The following is a 17,903-nucleotide window of genomic DNA, read 5'->3' on the forward strand; positions in this document are numbered from 1 at the left end:
AATGGGATTGGGATTGCTAGCTCAAATGGTAGTGCTGTTTTAAGTTCTTTGAAAAATCTCCAAACTGGTTTTGCAGTGGCCTAACTAGTTTACATTCCCTCAGGTACAAGAGAACACAGTGTGTGAGTGTTGTCTTTTATCCACGACCTTGGCAACTGGTGTTTTTTTTACCATTTAATAATAGTCGTTCTGACTGGTGCAAGATGGTATCCTATTGTGGTTTTGATTTGCATCTCTCTGATGATTAGTGATGTTGGTAATTTTTTAATGTTTATTGGCTGCTTGTATGTCTTCCTTTGCAGAATGTCTGTTCATGTTGTTTGTCCATTTTTTTTTTTTTTTTTTTTGAGACGGAGTCTGGCTCTGTTGCCCAGGCTGGAGTGCAGTGGCCAGATCTCAGCTCACTGCAAGCTCTGCCTCCCGGGTTTATGCCATTCTCCTGCCTCAGCCTCCCAAGTAGCTGGGACTACGGGCACCCGCCACCAAGCCAGGCTAGTTTTTTGTATTTTTTTTAGTAGAGATGGGATTTCACCGTGTTAGCCAGGATGGTCTCGATCTCCTGACCTTGTGATCTGCCCGTCTCGGCCTCCCAAAGTGCTGGGATTGTCCATTTTTAATGGAGTTATTTGCTTTTTACTTGTTGAAAAATTTAAATTCCTTTTAGATTCTGGATATTAGACTTTTGTTGGTTGCACAGTTTGCAAATATTTTCTCCCATTCTGTAGGTTGTGTGTTTACTCTGTGTAGAGTTTATTTGCTGTGCAGAGCTCTTTAATTTAGTTAGGTCCTACTTCTTAATTTTTGTTTTTGTTGCAATTTTTTTTGAGGGCTTAGTCATAAATTCTTTCCCAAGGCTGATGTCCAGAATGTTGTTTCCTAGGTTTTCTTCAAGGACTGTTACAGTTCGAGGTCTTACATTCAAGCCTTTAATTCATCTTGAGTTAATTTTTGTATATAAGTGAAGGTAGGGGTCCAGTTTCATTCTTCTGAATATGGATAGCCAGCTATTCCAGAAACATTTATTGAATAGGGAGTCCTTTCCCCATTGCTTCCTTTTGTTGACTTTGTCAAAGATCAGATGGATGTAGGTGTGCAGCTTTATTTCCTGGGTATTCTGTTCTGTTCCATTGGTCTATATGTCTGTTTTGTACCAGTATCATACTGTCTTGGTTACTGTAGCCTTATAGTATAGTTTGAAGTCAAGTAATGCAATGCATCTAGCTTTGTTCTTTTTGTTTAGGGATCATTTTGGCTATTCAGGTTCTTTGTGGTTTCAATATGAATATTAGAGTATATTTTTCTAACTCTGTGAAAAATGACATCGGTAGCTTGAAAGGAATAACATTGAATATGTAGATTGTTTGGGGAAGTAGGGCCATTTTAATGATATTGATTCTTCCAATCCATGAGCATAGAACGTTTTCCCATTTGTTTGTGTCATCTCTGATTTCTTTCAATATCTGATTTCTCAAGATAATTAAAAATATCTTGAGACAAGCAGAAATGGAAACACAACATACTAAAACCTATGAGATGCACCAAAAGTCAAAAGCAGTTCTAAGAGGAAATTTTATAGTGATAGATTCCTACATTTTAAAAAAGAAATATCTCAAATAAACAACCTGACATTATTTTTCAACAGTTTTGTAGCTCTTCTTCTAGAGATCTTTCACCTCCGTGGTTAGAGGTAATCCTTGATATTTTATTTTGTTTTCAAAGCTACTGTAAATGGGGTTACTTTCTTGATTTAGGTCTCAGCTTGAATATTACTGGTGTATAGAAAATGCTAATAATTTTTGTATATTGATTTTATATTCTGAAATTTTACTGAAATCATTCAGCAGTTCTAGGAGCATTTTGGCAGAGTCTTTAGGATTTTCTCTGTGTAGAATCATATTGTCAGCGAAGATAGATATTTTTTCTTCTTTTCTTATTTGGTTGCCCTTTATTTCTTTATCTTGCCTGATTGCATTGGCAAGGACTTCTCAATAATGTTTTGAATAGGAGTGAAGAGAGTAGACACCCTTGTCTTATTCCAGGTTTCAAGATAAATGCTTTCCGGTTTTTCTCATTCAGTATGATGTGGGCTGTGGCTTTGTCATAGATGGTTGTTATTATTTTGAGGTATGTTCCTTTGATGCCTAGTTTCTTGAGCATTATTATTATGAAGGATGTTGGACTTTATGAAAAGCTTTTTCTTTCACATACTGATTTTATTCTCTTTGAATATATACCCATCAGTGGGACTGCTGAATCATATACTAGTTCTTTTTTTAATTTTTAAGGAACCTCCATACTGTATTCCATAATGGCTACACTAACTTACATTCCTACCAACAGTGTACAAGTGTTCACTTATCACCACATTCTCACCAACACTTGTTATCTTTTTCTTTTTGATAAAATGTCACTATTACCGAGGTGAAATAACATCACATTGTGGCTCTAGTTTGCATTTTCCTGATCGTTAGCGATGTTAAGCTCCTTTTTATATACCTGTTAGCATTTTGTATGTACTCTTCAGAAATACCTATTCAGGTTCTTTGCCCATATGTTAGTTGGATTGTTGTCTTGGTATTAAGTTGTTTGAGTTCCTTATATATTTTAGATATTAACCTTTTATTAGATGCATGGCTTACAAATATTTTCTTCCAATCTGAGGCACATTCTCCAAAAATGTAGTTCTTCACTCTGTTGATTGATTCCTTGGCTGTGCAGACGTTTTTTAGTTTGATATAATCTCATTTGTCTATTTTTGTTGCCTGTCTTTTTGGAGCCGTATCAAAAATATCATTGCCTAGACAAATGTCAAGAAGTTTTTAACTCTATATTTTCTTCTAGTAGCTTTAAAGTTTCTTACTTATTTAAATATTTAATATATTTTGGGTTCATTTATCTCTATGGTGCTAGTAAGGGTCTAATTTCATTCTTCTGCATGTGAATATCCAGTTTTCCGACCACCACTTATTGAAGAGACGGTACCTAAAAGAGATAACTAAAAATATCTTGAGACAAACAAAAATGGAAATACAACATACTAAAACCTATGAGATGCACCAAAAACCAAGAGCAGTTCTAAGAGGAAATTTTATAGTGATAGATTCCTACACTAAAAAAAGAAATATCCCAAATAAACAACGTGACATTATTTTTCAAAGAACTAAAAAAAAGAAATGCAAAGCCCAAAATTAGCAGAAGAAAGAAAATAACAAAAATTAGAGTAGAAATAAATAAGAGACTAAATAAACAACAGAAAAAAAAAGAGGTTTCTTTGAAATTATAAGCAGCACTGACAAATATTTGGTTACACTAAGAAAAAAAGAAGGCACAAATAATAAAAGAAGAACTGAAATAAGAAACACTGCGACTGATACCAGAGAAGTAAAATGATCATAAGAGACTACCATAAGCAATTATATTCTAACAAATTGAATAACCTAGAATAAACAGGTAAATTCCTAGTAAGATACAACCTTCCAAGGCTGAATCACAAAGAAATTGTAAAAATCTGAACAACCCAATAACAAGCAAGTAGGTTAATTAAGAAAAATATTCCCATCAAAAGGAAAGTGCAAGTTCTGATGGATTTATGCCTGAATTTCACCGTCACTGAAAGAACTAATATCAATTCTTCCTCAACTCATCCAAAAAAATTGAACAGTAAAAACACTTCCAATTTCATTTTTTGAGACCAAAATTACCTTGATACCAAAGCTAGCCAAACGCACTTTCAGAAAAGAAAATTTGAAGCTAATATCCTTGTTGAACATAGCCACAAAAGCTTCAACAAAATACTAGCAAACCCAAATCCAACACACATTACAAAGATCATTCACGATGGTGAAGTAAGATCTATTCCTGGGATGCAAGGATGATTCAATTTAGGTCAATGAATGAATGAGATATATCACATTAGCAAAGTAAAGAACAAAAAACCTATGATCATACCAATAGATGCACTAAAAACATTTGACAAAATTCAAAATTCTTTCTTGATAAGACTCTCTGCAAATTAGGTATACAAGGAATTTGCCTCAACAATAATAACCATATATTACAAGCTCACAGCTAATATCCATGACATTCAGTAGTAAAAATTTACAAACTTCTAAGATCAGGAACAAAAAGACAAAAGTCACTTGGATTCAATATAGTACGGAAAGTCTTAGTGAGTACAATTAAGCAAGAGAAAGAAATAAAAGACTTCTAAATAATAAAATAAGTTAAAGCAAGCTAACATGGCAATCTTATAAATAGAAAATTCTAAATGCTCCACCAAAAGACTGTTGGAATAAACAAATTTGCTAAAGTAACAGAAGAAAAAATCAATACACAAAAATCAGTAGCATTATTGTACGCTAACAAAGAACTATACAAAAAATCAAGAAAATAATCCTACTTATAATAGCATTAAAAAGCAAAATACTTAGGAATAAATTTAATGAATGAGATAAAAGATCTGTATACTAAAGACTATAAAACACTGATGAAGCCAGGCACAGTGACTCACGCCTGTAATCCCAGAACTTTGGGAGACCAAGGCGGGCGGATCATTTGAGGTCAGGAGTTCCAGACTAGCCTGCCCAACATGGCGAAACCCCATCTCTACTAAAATAAACATAAAAATTATTGGGCATGGTGGTGCATGCCTGTAGTCTCAGCTCCTCGGGAGGCTGAGGCAGGAGTATTGTTTGAACCCAGGAGGTTGAGGTTGTAGTGAGCCAAGATTGTGCCACTCCACTCTGGCCTGGGTGACAGAGAGAGACTCCATCTCAAAAGCAAACAAACAAACAAACAAAGCAAACATTGATGAAAGAAATTGGAAAAGAGCCAAATAAATGGAAAGACTTTCCATGTTCTTGGATTGGAAGAATTAATAATGTGAAAATGTCTCAAGGTAATCAGTAGATTCAGTGTAATCTCAATCAAATTCTGCTGATAATTTTCACAGAAATAGAATAAGCAATCTAAAAATTCAACAGAAAAGACCCCAAATAACCAAAGCAATTTTGAGCAAAATGAAGAAAAAAAAAGCTGGTGACATTATACTACCTGATTTCAAAATATATTACAGACCTATAGTAATAAAACCTGCATGTTACCACCATAAAAACAGACACATGGACCAATGGAACAGAACCAAGAGCCCATAAATCGATCCACTCATTTATGGTCAGTTTTCTACAGTGGTTCCAAAAACACAAATTTTCATCTATGAAATCTACCTATGTAAACAACTGAGAATACTGCCCATATGCCATATAACAGTCATTCACTTATTGATGAAAATCTCACACAAAGCATTCACCTAGATTGTTTTTTTTCTCACATAATTTAGTTATCAGCTCAGATAAACCTTCCGTAAAGAGATCCCTCTTTCTAGTTCCTAAAGAGGCTTCAAATATCTATCATAATATCTCTATGTGCTGTATCATGGCACTTTTGGCAATCTGAAATTATCTTATTAATTTACTTTTTATTATTAGTTTCATGCCACAGTAATATAAACTTCATAATACCCTAGATTGTTCTTTGGTGTGTGGTGTGTGTGTTTTATGAGTATGTGGTCACTTAGGAAAGTGGTTAGCACATAGCATTTGTTCTATAAACATATTGAATATAAATATAATTCAACAGCTAAGAAATTTGGCAAAGAATTTTGAGCATACTAGCATCTGTCTCAATAATTTCTTTTCTATTTGTTTGTGTAAATAACCTAAAAATTTAGAAAAATGTTTTGCAATTATTTGTCCATTTTAATGTTCTTTATGACTTGAAAATATGAAACCTAAATGCTTCAAAATAGCAAAATTGTAACAAATTATTAGGGTGCATGACTTCACTAGAATATTATTCACTTATTACATATTTTATTAACATGAAATTAGAACATATGCAGAATGTTTATTTTTATTATATTACATTTATTTATACTTCAGTCAATATTTTTTTTAATATCAAAAGCTTGTTTCTCATAAAGACCCAAAGATCAGACCCAAAGATCTTTGTCATGTAGTAATAAAACAGAAATAATTTTCCGCAGGTAAGTCTAAGAAATCATTCCATGGTCCTCACCATATGCTCTGCGTGATTAACTTGATGGAATTTGACAGGCCACCTGCTACACAGTCTCCATGAGAACAGAATATAATACTGATTGGACGTATCCAAAATTGAATTTTGTATATTCTGAAATATAAAGAAAACATGAAGAAAACAAACTGAAATATAAAGAAAACATAGTTTGTGCCCATATACTGTGAGGTAGGCAGTCCTACACTTCACAGTCCACTTTTGGGTGCATAGGGTTACATGACCATTTCTTCACAATTAGTAGTAAATGGGTATGATAGTGATCTGAGAAGAGCATTTAGTTGAGAGTTCCCAGCATTTATTTATCTTCTCTCTGACAGAGCAACAGGCAGTGTTTAACATAGTGATTACTAAACTAGACTGGTGCTTCAAATTACCATAATATCCATTATGCTTGAGCAACTTGCACTGGACAAATTATGTGAGAAAAAAGAAAGAATATTTACTATTTGAAGGCACTTAGATTCAGGGATTTCTTGTTGCTGTGGCATAATCTGGTTTATCCTTATTAATATATTAAGCCTCAAAAACTTGCAGCTTCCTTTACTACATCCATTAGTACAAATTTCTGGAATGGCAATACAATTGTGTGATATATATTATTTATATTAAACTTCTAAGGAATCTGGATTAATGAGTATGGCTAGCATAATCATTATACACCATTGTGACAACTTTGCTTCTCACATGTGATCCATGCTTTGTATCTATTTAATGCATCCACACATTCAAGCTGTAAAATCTTTGACATCCTGCAGCAACCTCCTCCTGAGAAAAATCAAAGAACTTAGAATGATTAGATAATTAATATGTAGAGCATGCTAGAAGCCATCAAGGATTCTAAAAAATCATTAGTATCTATTTATACCTGTGCTTTAGTGAAATACAAAAATTAGCCCATCCATCAAGAGAACCCCTACTTTTACAGCGATTCTGACCTGAAAAGATATAGGGCAGGTCCTCTGAAACCTTTAAATGTGATTCAGCTTTAAATGAGGACTTTTAAAATAGGTCAACATGTAATTTGTCAACATTGTCTGCTCAGAGTTTAAGAGAGGTACATGTCTTCTAACAAATTACAGGCTCTTTATTTTTTGGCCTGTGAAAAAGGCTGGTCAGTGACAGCTAAAGCATAGAGGTAGGACATTTCCTATAAATCTACCATGTAGGCACATTGTGTTGTAAAGGCTGATGGTAATCATTATTTCAGGATGATACTTCAAGAGCCTAAATTAATCTTTCATCCCTTCCCATGAAAAATGGGAATCTGGTAAGGTGCAACCTGGTTGAGAAAGAATTGTTCACATTTTCCTTTAGATTCTATAAATGCCATCCATTCAAGAGGAAGCATGACTAAAGTCTCCAATGCATGATTTTCCTCCTACGTTTCCAGTTATGAATTATTTTAAGTAGAAAGGAATTATGTAAACAAGTGTGATTGGGAAAGTCAAGATAAAAGAAATACAGAAAAATAGTACATCTTGTAAACATACTCAGAAGGAACATATAAAGAAAAAAATAAACCTTGGTCATATCATAATTGTTTTTAAAAATGAAGAAAACTATCAGCTGCATAATAAATGTAAAAGCAAGATATATATGTCATACATTAAATGTATATGTACTAAAAAAGTCCCGTTAAAACGCAAAGCTTGATAACATTGCTAAGCAACAAAAACACTTAAAATGAAAAAAAAAGATTGAAAAAATATTTAGCATAGAGATTATACACAGACATCAGCTAAAATCAATAAACATAATACCAACAGATATTAGGTAATAATAAAAGGTATGATAAAACAATAAGTAACCATTATAAATCTACATGTATAAAACACAGCAGCCAAGTACATAAAGTAAAAAACTACTTGATCATCAAGAAACCGGATAAAACAATTCACATATAGTGGGAGACTTAATATGCCTCCTTAAGAACTGAACATATAAAAATAAACAAAAGATAAAAAAGACACAAGAAAAACTAAATGCTAATCAAGCTGAATTAATAATTTGTTTGTAGAACCAGCCTCATATATCTAAGTAGAACATATATATGTTTATATATACACACATACATATATATGTATATATACACATATACTTGGGGCATTAACCAAAAATATGTACCAGGCCATAATTTTTAAAATTAACTAATTCAAAAGTAAACAGCAAGATAAATTATCAGATCAACATATGATAAAATGAAAATATGTAATAACAAATTCACGGAAAAAATAATTGCTTGACAAGAAATTCACACTAGATAACTATTTGATCAAAGACTTAAAAAGACACTAAGTGCTACTGTCTAGATACTAGAAAGGCAACAATAAGATAGAATGTACTAATAATACCAAAGTGCTTGTCACCATAAAACTTCTCCAAAGAATACTTACAATTGAAAATATTTTTAAGAAGAAATTTAAAAAATGAATAAAGTGCTTAGATTAAGTAATAGGAATAACAATATAAAACACAAAACAAAGGAGAAGTTATTAATAAAGATAAAAGTGATATTATTTAATAAAAAACAAATAGTAAGAAGCATTAATACATCTAAAATGTTTTAACACCGATAAATGTCACGAAAGCCTGAGTAATTTTTTAAGAGTGAAGAAAAAGCAGACAATATAGGAAACAGATTAGAGTTCGAACCAGAGATTAGAGAAGGTTTAAAATAACTGTAAAAGAATATACCATGGAAAGGTGAACCTTGATAACACATATTTAAACACCCAGAGGAAATACATGATTCCTTACTAAAATAGCAATGCTCAAATTGACTATTTACCTACTAAGAAAGACGACATTAATGCTTGTTCCACAATGATGCGCTTCACTTTGTCTTCGTGCCTATTTTCCTTACCGCATGCCACACAAATAAGCAGACATTCAAAATAATTTTATAATAATTCCTTTATATTTTCCCCTTCACTTCATTGTCCTTCCACTTTAGATAAGTCCACTGGCCTGTCTTTATCTCTTCTTCTTATTGTGTCACGCTCCTAGGTTTTACTAATATAGTCGTTACTTAAATTTTGGAGTATTGCTGCAATTACTATTAAATTACTATTAAAGGCCGGGCGCGGTGGCTCACGCCTGTAATCTCAGCATTTTGGGAGGCTGAGGCGGGCGAATCACGAGGTCAGGAGATCCAGACCATCCTGGCTAACACGGTGAAACCCCGTCTCTACTAAACATGCAAAAAAATTAGCCGGGCGTGGTGGCGGGCGCCTGTAGTCCCAGTCACTGGTGAGGCTGAGACAGGAGAATGACGTGAACCTAGGAGGCGGAGCTTGCAGTGAGCCGAGATCTTGCCACTACACTCCAGCCTGAGCAACAGAGCGAGAGTCCATCAAAAAAAAAAAATTACTATTAAGTTGTTTAATATATTTATTTTTTACTTTTATTACAACTACGTGTTCCCTGCTTCTCTGCTTTATCATCCCCCATTGTGAAAACTCTCCTGGATCAGCAAGTGTTTCAGTGTTCCTCCACACCCACTCCCAGTTATTTTTCTTATATGATATATGCTGGGATGATATACTCTACATATTTGCTTGTGTATCTATATATTTTTAACCACAACATCTGAATACTGTATAGCAAAATTATAATTTTCTTGGATTTCTTATTTTTGTCTCAATAGTTTGTGTTATTCTTCTGACTTTTAGCTTTCATTGGCATAGATACAAAGATCATTGCCAATTTAGCTTTAAGGATAACTTGATTTTCTTGTTTCAAAATTTATATTAATTTATCTTTATCCACGGAATTTAATTATCTTATCTAAATACGCATTAAGTTTGTATCATAACAATTCATTCTATAATTTATCTTTATTATTTACAACACTATATGTTTTTTATGGAAATTCTCTGAACTCATTTTAAAACTTCTAATATTCATGTGTTAAATATTCTGAATTTAGCAACAGTGTCTTTCTAGGCTTATAATTTCTAAATCCATGTATTTTTATTCTAGTTTTTGTGATAATTCTGTTACTTTATCTTCTAGAATTAATCTATGTCTCTCCATTTAAGGAATACATTTACTGAAGGTACTAATTTATATATCTTATTTTAGCATTTATGTGATTTTCTTAAATGTCCAAGCTTCTATTGTTATCTTTTTCTGTCTAGGTTCTTTATTGATGATTCCCCGGCTCAGGTATCTTTGATTCACTTCTAGCAGCCTAATCCTTCCAACAAAGTATAACAACTGGTCAAACAACATACGGAAATCATTTGAAGGCATTTGAAAGTGACCACCATTCATAGTTCTTTAAGGGTTATAATCCCCGAGAGATTAAAGGAATCAGTAGAACGCATATTTATAGCAACATTTCTCGTTTAGTGTATTTTCACCTTACTGTGTGGAATAGATTCAGAGAAGAAAGCTAAAGGCTCCCTGGGCTGAGGAAAACATTGGATTTAAGTACAGTCACAGCAGTTGTGATTTCAGGGGACAAAAATCTCAAGGAATGTATATAACTGAACCCCAAAATCTGTATTCCATTTTTATTTTAGACTTTTTCATCTCTCAAGGTGTACAGGGAAAGCTCTAAGAAGCCCAGCCCAAAGCGGGAGTTTAGACTGTGTAAAAGCACTGAACAAATATTTCAATAGTTAACCAAATTAGTAGGCTTGGTAAATATTCCATGCTCTCAGCTGATACCCCAGGACTATATCATAGAAGTATGATACTTACCCTTGAAGTAAGAGAAAAACTGAAAAAACAACAATAACCAATTTGAATTGAAAATATTTCAGAAAAAATTGCATCTGTGCTTAACATGTACAGAGCATTTTTTGGGTCATTATTCCATAAACAATACAGTGCAACAACTATTACACAGCACACACGTTTTATTAGGTATAATAGGTAATCTATATACATATATGCCCTGGAATCCACTTTTTCTAATGCTAGTATAGCCACTCAAGCTACCTTAAGATTAACTTTAGAATGGTACATTCTTTTTCATCCTTTGATTTTTTTAACATACAGTTGTCCCTCCAGTATCCATGGATTATTGTTTTCAGGGCGTGTGTATATATACATATATATACTATGTATTGTCAGGGATAATATGGGTCATTTCATAGTGATAAATCAATCCATCAATGTTTAATTGCCTGATAGAAGAACTCCAAAATAAATGAAGCAAAAACTAATAGAACTGCAAGAAGATACAGACAAATCAACAAGTATATTCAAAGAGTTCAATACCACTCTTGAGAGTTGATAAAACAAGTAGACACAAAGTAGTAATTATGCAGAAGACATGAACAATATAGTCTACCAACTTGATCTAAATAACATTCATCGAACACTCCACTGAGGGTAGAGTGTACAAATTCTTTTAAGGCACACACACAAAATCAGCAAGATGAAACACATTCTGGGACAAACAAATAAACAATGAAACTCATTCATTTTTTGAGAGTCCAAAACAGGAGGTTTTCTTGAGGCCAGAGGTTTGAGACCAGCCTGGGCAACATTGTAAGACTTTGTCTCTACAAAAAAAATTAAAATAAAAAAATTTTCCAGGTGTGGTGGTGTGTGCCTATAGTCCTAGCTACATGGGAAGCTCAATCAGGTGTGGTTTGAGCCCCAGAGTTAAAGATTGCAGTGAGCTATTATCATGCCACAGCATCCAAGCCTGAAAGACAGAGCAAGAACCCGTCTTTAAAAACAAAACAAAACAAAACAAAAATCAATGAATTTAAATGCATATCAGTCCTCCAATACTTTGTTAATCTTCTCTTATCACAGTGAAACTAAATTAGAGATAAAAAATAGAATGTTCTCGTGAAAAAAAAACTTAAAAAAAGAAGAAAAAATATTTTCTTATTTTCTGATATTGAAGAGTTCTTTCAGCATTATAGAATTGAAAGTAATAAATTTAGGTTGAGTATGTCAATTTGATCACTTTTTACAACATTGTATTTTGTACATATCATTTTGTAACCAAGTTACTCAATAAAGAAATGAGCAAGGTAGTTAAGTTTATCACAGTGTGTGAACTCCAAAAGTGTCCAATAAAAATGTCTTAATTTTTATTTGGAAATTCTTTTTTTCCTGTAAGTACTGGAGACTATTTTATCTCCTCTTAAGTCTAAGCTGATTTAGTGACTTGTTTGCCCAATAGAAGGGGAAAGAATCATACAATGCCATTTTCCAGATCAAGCTTGAAGAAGTCTGACAGTTACCTTATTATACTCTCAGAGCCCTGAGCCACCATGCTCTGATAAAGTCCAACCTAAAGCCATGTAGAGATGCTATGTTGAAGGCAATCAAGGCAACTTGGTCAAAAACCCCAGACAAACACTAGCTCAGTACAGATGCAAGTGACCCAGGTGAGATGAGACCAGCTGAAGAACTGTCCAGTCAATCCACTGTTTTATAAGAAACAAATTGTTAAGTCTTTAAATTTTGGACTGTTTTGGTATACAACAACAGTAAATGATGCATTACAATTTCAGCTATGGTTCAGGGAAACAATCTATGGAAAATACATGATTGAGTGAGAAATTGTTTTATGGACATCTTATTTTAATGTTACAACAAAATTCTAGAAAATAATAACATGCTCAATATATGCAACAATACAGATATTAATATGGCATATGTATTGCTTATTATATGTAATATAGATTGATGATTATATGTTTCATTGTTCTAATTAAGTCACTTATCTGTGAAATTGAAAACTCCATTATTTTCATAATGTTATATTCGATAAATTTTATTTCTTTTAGAAAACTTGTAGTCTTCTTTGTTGATATTGTTTGGCTGTGTCCCCACCCAAATCTCATCCTGAATTCCCATGTGCTGTGGGAGGGACCTGGTGGGGGGTAATTGAATCAAAGAGATGGGTCTTTCTTATGCTCTTCTTGTGATAGTGAATAAGTCTCATGAGATCTGATGGTTTTAAAAATGAGAGTTTCTTGCACAAGTCCACTCTCTTTACCTGCTGCCATCCATGTAAGACATGAAGTGCTCCTCCTTGCCTATTACCATGATTGTGAGGCCTCCCCAGTCACATGGAACTGTAAGTCCATTAGACCTCTTTCTTTTGTAAGTTGCCCAGTCTTGGGTATGTCTTTATCAGCAGCATGAAAACAGACTAATACTGTAAATGGGTACCAGTAGAGTAGGGCACTGCTGAAGAGATATCTGAGAATGTGGAAGTGACTTTGAAACTAGGTAACAGGCAGGGGTTGTAACAGTTTGGAGGGCTCAGAAAAAGAAAGGAAAATGTGGGAAAGTTTGGAACTTCCTAGAGACTTATTGAATGGCTTTGCTCAAAATGCTGATAGCGATATGGACAATGAAATCCACGTTGAGGTGGTCTCAGATGGAGATGAGGGTACTTGTTGGGAATTGGAGCAAAGATGACTCTTGTTATGTTTTAGCAAAGACACTGGCAATATTTTGCCCCTGCCCTAGAGATTTGTAGAACTTTGAATTTGACAGAGAAGATTTAGGGTATGTGCTAGAATAAATTTCTAAGCAGCAAAGCATTCAAGATGTGACTTGGGTGCTGTTAAAAGCATTCAGTTTTATATGGGAAGCAGAGTACAAAAATTTGGAAAATTTGCAGCCTGACAATGCGATAAGAAAGAAAATCCCATTTTCTGAGGAGAAATTCAAGCTGGCTGCAGAAATTTGCATAAGCAATGATGAGCCAAATGTTAACCCCCAAGAGAAAGGAGGGCAAAATGTCTCCAGGGCATGTCAGAGGTCTTCACAGCAGTCTCTCCCATCACAGGCCCAGAAGCCTAGGAGAAAATAGTGGTTTTGTGGGCTGGGTCCAGGGTCCATGTGCTATGTGCAGCCTAGAGACTTGGAGGCTTGCATCCCGGCCACTACAGCCATGGCTGAAATGGGCCAACATAACACTTAAGCCATGGCTTCAAAGAGTGTAAGCCTCAACCCTTGGCAGCTTCTATGTGGTGATGAGCCTGCAAGTGCACAGAAGTCAAAAACTGAGGTTTGGGAACTTCTGCCTAGATTACAGAAGATATATGGAAATGCCTGGATGCCCAGGCAGAAGTTTGCTGTAGGGGCAGGGTCCTCATGGAGAATCTCTGCTAAGGAAGTGCAGAAGGGAAATGTGGGGTTGGAGCTCCCAAACAGAATCTCTATTGGGGCACTGCCTAGTGGAACTGTGAGAAGAGGACCACCATCCTCCAGACCCCAGAATGACAGATACACCAACAGCTTGCACCGTGCACCTGGAAAAGCCACAGACACTCAACAACTGCTCATGAAAGCAGCCAGGAGGGAGGCTGGACCCTGCAAAGTCACAGAGTCAGAATGGCCCAAGACCATGGGAATCCACCTCTTGCATCAGCATAACCTGGATGTGAGACCTGGAGTCAAAAAAGATCATTTTGGAACTTTAAGATTTGACTGTCCTGCTAGATTTTAGACTTGCATGGGTCCTGAAGCCCCTTTGCTTTGGCCAGTTTCTCCCATTTGGAATGACTATGTTTACCCAATGCCTGTACCTTCATAGTATCTAGGAATAAACTAGCTTGCTTTTGATTTTACAGGTTCATAGGCGTAAGGGACTTTCCTTGTCTCAGATGAGACTTTGGACTGTGGACTTTTGAGTTAATACTGAAATGAGTTAAGATTTTAGGAGACTGATGGAAAGACATGATTGGTTTTGAAATGTAAGGACATGAGATTTGGGAGGGGCCAGGCAAAGAATGATATGGTTTGGCTGTGTCCCCACCTAAATCTCATCCTGAATTCCCTCATGTTGTGGGAGGGACCTGGTGGGAGGTAATTGAATCATGGGGTTGGTTCTTTCCCATGCTGTTCTCATGATAGTGAATAAGTCTCATGAGATCTGAAGGTTTTAAAAACAAGAGTTTCCTGTACAAGCTGTCTCTCTTTGCCTGCTGCCATCCATGTAAGACATGACTTGCTCCTCCTTGCTTTCTGCCATGATTGTGAGGCCTCCCCACCCACATGGAACTGTAAGTCCATTAAACATTTTTCTTTTGTAAATTGCCCAGTCTCAGGTATATCTTTATCAGCAGTGTGAAAATGTACAAATACACTTGTTAAATTTCATTTCCCATAAGCATAGATAGTTTTAGAAACTTACTTGAGTATGGCATTCATGTTAATAGTCAACAAAGATTAAACCTAAACAATCATTAGAAGCATGAATATCTAGGAGAGAAACTCTGCTGGACAAAGAAGATAAACAATAGACACACAAATAAAGTCAATCATAACCTGATTCCAGCACACTTTTTCATGTTTATACAAACTATTTTTTTTGGTTTAAATTTATGCACATAGAGAAGTTATTTCAAATATTTGAATAAATCATGCTGCCTCAACCTGTATATCTTAATACAAGTACTGCTGCTTGCCTTTACAAGGCTTACTTTTACAGGCATAGCTGAAATACCCCTCGTTCAAAAAAGCCTTCAACTCTCCCTTCTCAAAAACAGAATTGGTAATTTTCCCCATTTTGTCATAGTTGTAAATTTTATATATTTTAATCCCTTAACACATTATGAAAATATTTTGCATTTCACAATCTGTTATTAGACTATGTTTTTTGAGGGTAGGATCCATGATATGTTTATTAATGCCTCTTACTGGGGCCAGAGTGTAGTAGGTAACCAGTAGAAATATGATGAATGAATTAAATGATAGCAGAAAACCAACAGAGCTAAATAATTAACTACTGAAATGAAATACATTCAAGTAATACATGTAACTTTGGAAGAAGTAAAAATATTCAAATGTGAAAAGTAGTTGGTTTTTACCACATTTTTAGCAAAATAAGAAAAGGGTTTCCAATATAGCACAAAGCGTTACTGTGTATGCAAAATCAGATGATACGCAACTGTAGCTTTTTAGCATATATGTCTAATACAAACAATAGAGTAAGCTGTAGGGAAACCAATTTTGGGACATCCTAATATGTTCAGGTAAGCTTACATTACAAGTGACATGTAAAGATATCAATGCACTACTTATTTTTAAAAAATAATTTGAGGTAGATAAAATAATCTCCAGATAGTCCTAAATGTTACTGTAATGTAGAGAAAACTTTCTGAAATGAATATATTGAGAAAAAACTTCATGCAACCATAATTTTTATATCATATAAAAGTCATATACACTTAAGCTTGATATCCATTCTGAGAATGAGAAAAGACACACTTTTCCTTAAATCAGTGTGGATGAGAAATTCCTTTGTGTCGTTTTTAAAAAACCAGTTAATGCTAAAATAAACCCCCTGGGAATTTCTTTAATGACAAATAACCTGAGTGAAAAAGGAATGCAAATAACCATTGGCTTTGGGCAACCATTCGTTATACCCACACTGTGGCATAAACTTCAAGTAGAGAAGATGTCTTTTGTCTAAATAATGCATTAATCCTCTTTTCTTTGTTGTTTCCATTGAACATCCTTGATTGATTTTATTCCTTGCTGAAATGAAACTTATCAGACCCAATCATTTCAGCACCTGATTTCTTTGCTGTACTTAAGAAGAAAAGGGCATTTGGGGGCATTGCTTTATTTATATTGAAGCAGCAGAAGAATTATATTATATGAAACAGTGAGTTTTCCAATAATAAATATTCTGACCTGCAAAAGTTGACCTCCTGTTTAAAGTCAAAGCAGCTATTACTGCCATTCGTTGTGATTTATTTCCCTCACGACTGTGACTGCATTAATTCAGATAATTTGCTTGCTTTATAGTCTTAAAGGATAAGAAAAGTGGGTTATGAAGTCTGTGGTTTTGAATAATGACTGTCAAAAGGGACATACAGGTAGAGATACTTCCTAGGTATGAACAGCCATATTTTTGGCATTCTGAATACAGAAATCAGAGTTACCATAAATACTCTTATTTCAAGTACTTTTTGCAGATCTTTCACATACCAAAGTTTTGCCGCATCTGACTCACATCAGGCCCACATTTCAGGCTATCTAGAGAAGCTGTTATAAATATTACATCAGAAAATTAGAATTTCACTAGTAATGAGTAAGACATGTATTAGAATCAAAACTGAATTTGTGGAAACATGGCAAAAATTATACTAGTTAACGTTAATGTCAAAATTTTAATACAGATGTATAAATGCAGACATAAATCACTGCCATACTGACAAACCCTCATTCCAAGATGTCAAAAGCTAAAATCTTAGAAAATAAATGTTAAATTTTAGGTTTGTTATTTATGAAAAGATGCAAGCAAGAAGTAATATTACTATAGATAATTAATCCATTATTTTATTTCATTAGATACAACTTTATCACACATTTCCAGTGGTTACGACTTGGATGTTCTTAAGTCTTTCTCATCTTAAAGTTTAATTTATTTCCAAACAGTTTCAGTTTATCTTGACTTAATTGAAGTATGTCGAAATTAGGGTATTGGAATTCAGAAGCCATAATCAGAAACACCAAAAACACATATCTTATCATTTTGATACTGGCCAAGTGTGCTTTCACAGAGCCTATATATACATTTAGGGCCTCCATCACAACTCCAGAGGGTTTGGTATTTTTCTTTCTCCTGTGCTCTACAAGTTCTTCAAACTTCTCTGTTTTATACCATCAATTATTTCCCTCTGATACCATGGCTTTAAGATTAAGAGCAAAGTTTGCACCAGAAGTGATTCCCATTGCTTTCTGAGAAAGAGAGCTGTTAAAAGCAAAGTATGTAATGGTATGTGTGAAATGTACAATTTCCATCCCCGAACTTCTTTTTTTATTTTTTCTCAGAATATGAAATTTGTCTTAAAAATAAAGAAAATAAA

Source organism: Chlorocebus sabaeus, chromosome 7 (genome assembly GCF_047675955.1).
Source record: "Chlorocebus sabaeus isolate Y175 chromosome 7, mChlSab1.0.hap1, whole genome shotgun sequence".
Taxonomy (NCBI): Eukaryota; Metazoa; Chordata; class Mammalia; order Primates; family Cercopithecidae; genus Chlorocebus; species Chlorocebus sabaeus.